The sequence below is a fragment of the Schistocerca nitens genome, chromosome 4 (assembly GCF_023898315.1).
Source record: "Schistocerca nitens isolate TAMUIC-IGC-003100 chromosome 4, iqSchNite1.1, whole genome shotgun sequence".
In the NCBI taxonomy this organism is placed as follows: domain Eukaryota; kingdom Metazoa; phylum Arthropoda; class Insecta; order Orthoptera; family Acrididae; genus Schistocerca; species Schistocerca nitens.
In genome coordinates, this window is record NC_064617.1 from 509,669,458 (window position 1) to 509,673,283 (window position 3,826).

A 3,826-nucleotide genomic window follows, 5' to 3' on the forward strand; every position below is an offset into this window, starting at 1 on the left:
TAACCACTGATTTATACTGGGATTTGTCGTCTTGCACCTTCATTATTTGTCTGTCAGAGCTACCCTTTCATCTTATATTGTATTCTTTACTATGGCTTTATTCATTCGTTGCCTAGTGCTCCTCAAGAACTCTGAACAACTTCCGGATCTTTCAATTTATACAGATCCATAATCTTTAATTTCTTCAGTTTTAATCTGCAATTCATGTCCAGTAAACTACTTTTTGCAGTTTGAAATCTGGTTTCGAAATCTTTGTCTGACGATTATGTAATCTTTATACTTATATAGATATGGTGTCTGTTCTTTCGGACATGTCCAAAAGAACAGACACCATTGATGACCTGCAGCCGTCTAGAACGAAATTAGAATTATATTAATACCTTTAGCTGATAACGGGCGTTGATATGTATCAACGGGGACAGGTGAAAACGTGTGCCCCGACCGGGACTCGAACCCGGGATCTCCTGCTTACATGGCAGACGCTCTATCCATCTGAGCCACCGAGGGCACACAGGATAGCGCGACTGCAGGGACTCTCTCCACATAGGGTGGGGTTTGAGAGAGAGGAATTAGAGTTTTACAGATGTTGACCCATTAATATTTGGGTCAACATTTGTAAAGCCTGTAAATAATTGGGTCAACACTTGTAAAACTCTAACTCCTCTCTCTCAAACCCCACACTATGGGGAGAGAGGGAGAGTTTTAGTTTTAGCGTATCAAAATTTACGAAGTAAATAAGTATTTTTTATTTATCCGTAACCATTTTCCACGTAAAAATAAGAACATGTATTTTCTTGAATTACAGCGCCAACTATCAAGAATCAAAACAAATGTTTAAGACAAAATGTACCTATTTTTTATGTAGAATCTGATTCTGCAATAAAAATGGGGTTCCCATTTGAAATTTTAAACTTAGCTCCCGCCCCACCCCCAGGGGGCTGGGGTGGCGGGCTAATTTTAGCACCAGCAGATATCCCCCTCGAAAATTATCAACTTTGGATTCTACACATTTTTTCTTGTGAAGCTTATTTTTCGAGTTATTCTGGTTTGTCAACTTAAAATTTACACCCTGTATATTTCCTGTTCAGGGGAAGATATGTTAATAAAGTCGCAGCTTCGTACCGGCGGATAAATTCGATATTGCGGTGCCTGTTTTGTTAAGAAGAAAAATGTAATGTTCCTACTGACACCCATGCATGCCCTTACTCACATTAGCAAATTATTACTTGTCAGAAATTATTGTGTGACTGTCATTTTCTTGCTTCTGTGTAGTTGTTTTAGAGAATTCATCAAAACCTGTATTGGAGATAACACATTTCATTAATATTAACATTAAGAATCTATTTTTCCATGTGCATGAGCACATACAGTTTCCTGCTGAATAAAATGTTATATTAAAGATCAGGAAAGAAAATACGAACAGAGACTAGTACATTTTTAAGATAAGTAAAACATGAGGTTCATATATATGGATCTTGGTTTGTGCCTTAGTGAATCATCAATTTGCATTTACGTCATGCCTGTTTACTAATTTACTGAAAAATACGAAAAGAAAATTTTCCTGAGAATTTTTTTTTTATCTCAAGATTGAAGAGGACATGAAGCAATATGATTATCAATACCAAAGTCCACAAACAGCTATTGTGTAGAGGTCATGCTTGGCGATACATGTTGATGCTGCTGACTCCACATGTCGGAGGTTGCTGGCTGCAGCACGGCGTCGAAGATGCCGATGATTCCTTAGTGGGAACTTTGATGAACCATTGTTTCTGTCGTTTCCTGGCCCAGAGAACTCGAAGGGCTAAGTGAGCTGGGTGCCAGCCTAAATACCGGGTAGGCGCCAGGATACAACCGGATCTGTTTACGGCCACATGACCGCTCGGCGGCAAGTAGGTCCGCAGCGCCAGCGACCTCTGGTGGCGACCATACTGCCACCTGGTGGCCAGGCGGGTGTGCAAAATCTTCCGGCTGTCGTTTACTGGAGTAGTCCCTGCGGCTCCGCTGTGTAGGTTACCTGCTTGACGCCGGTGTATGGCTGGTTGCTATATCATGGAAAGTATAGCCCTCGTCATAGCAACGTTACTCACAACTCCTGAATTCACTGTACTGAAGCCCCGCGGATTTCCCTAAAAGACAGAAATAGCGTGGCTGTTTCGACGTGTGGCTAGAGCGACAGTTCATAGAGTGCTGTGGTGTTCACTGCATTCTAATTTCTGCGATCTACATTCACGGCAACCGGGCGCTTCCACACACGAGTGCGTTGGCCGACATCAGACCAGGCTTTGGTACAGAGCGGCACCCGTCACGGGAGGGTCCATTGCGCACTGTGCGCGGGTCATTTACCCAAAAGTGCTGAAAGTGCCGGCTGGGTCTGCGTATTCAGTGGCGGCCTTTCAGGACGGCTCGGCAGCGACAGCATAAATCACGGCCGGCACTTGTGCAGCCGCTGTAAATAATAAAACGTGACGCGGCGCGCTGAAAGGCTCATTACACGGCGCCGTCTTGTGTTTTAGGGGCGAGCAGAGTGCCGCTAATGACACCTCAGCAAACGCCGTCTGCTCGTCGGTCCGGGGATCGATTTCCCATTAGCCGCTTTCTCACCCGCGCGCTTTCTTTGCGCCGAGTATCGGGTGCGACCGAGTGATCGGCAGCTTCATTGTTTGGTCCTGGATCTCCAGTGTGGCCATTAATTTGGTTTCAGGCAGCTGCCGTTTCCGTTCTAAGAGAAAAAGTGCTGGCTGTTTCGCACAAAGGGCAAAACGGGACACTTTATGGCGATGCCGCTCTCTTTCGCAGATGCAGTACCCCTCCCAGTGTCGAGGACCCATTCACTACCTTCGGCTGGTCGAATCGAATTTTCATTCCCATCTGTCGTTTGACAGTCTTGTAGACTACATGAAAACCTGTCTCACCGGGCAGTAATTCCCAGTCTGCTTTTATGTAGTCTTGAGTGGGTCAGTGTATTACACGCCATTCTGCAGAATGTGAAACGTAGAAGGATCTTATTACTAATCTATCTACACTCCTGGAAATTGAAATAAGAACACCGTGAATTCATTGTCCCAGGAAGGGGAAACTTTATTGACACATTCCTGGGGTCAGATACATCACATGATCACACTGACAGAACCACAGGCACATAGACACAGGCAACAGAGCATGCACAATGTCGGCACTAGTACAGTGTATATCCACCTTTCGCAGCAATGCAGGCTGCTATTCTCCCATGGAGACGATCGTAGAGATGCTGGATGTAGTCCTGTGGAACGGCTTGCCATGCCATTTCCACCTGGCGCCTCAGTTGGACCAGCGTTCGTGCTGGACGTGCAGACCGCGTGAGACAACGCTTCATCCAGTCCCAAACATGCTCAATGGGGGACAGATCCGGAGATCTTGCTGGCCAGGGTAGTTGACTTACACCTTCTAGAGCACGTTGGGTGGCACGGGATACATGCGGACGTGCATTGTCCTGTTGGAACAGCAAGTTCCCTTGCCGGTCTAGGAATGGTAGAACGATGGGTTCGATGACGGTTTGGATGTACCGTGCACTATTCAGTGTCCCCTCGACGATCACCAGTGGTGTACGGCCAGTGTAGGAGATCGCTCCCCACACCATGATGCCGGGTGTTGGCCCTGTGTGCCTCGGTCGTATGCAGTCCTGATTGTGGCGCTCACCTGCACGGCGCCAAACACGCATACGACCATCATTGGCACCAAGGCAGAAGCGACTCTCATCGCTGAAGACGACACGTCTCCATTCGTCCCTCCATTCACGCCTGTCGCGACACCACTGGAGGCGGGCTGCACGATGTTGGGGCGTGAGCGG

General features: G+C 46.7%; 1 non-coding gene across 1 annotated transcript; it reads right to left on the bottom strand.

The window, feature by feature from the left end:
• Positions 1-433: 433 nt before the first annotated feature.
• Trnat-ugu (transfer RNA threonine (anticodon UGU)) lies at positions 434-508 on the bottom strand. The gene has a single exon. It is a non-coding gene; the product is annotated as a tRNA-Thr (tRNA).
• Between the last annotated feature and the right edge of the window lie 3,318 nt (positions 509-3,826).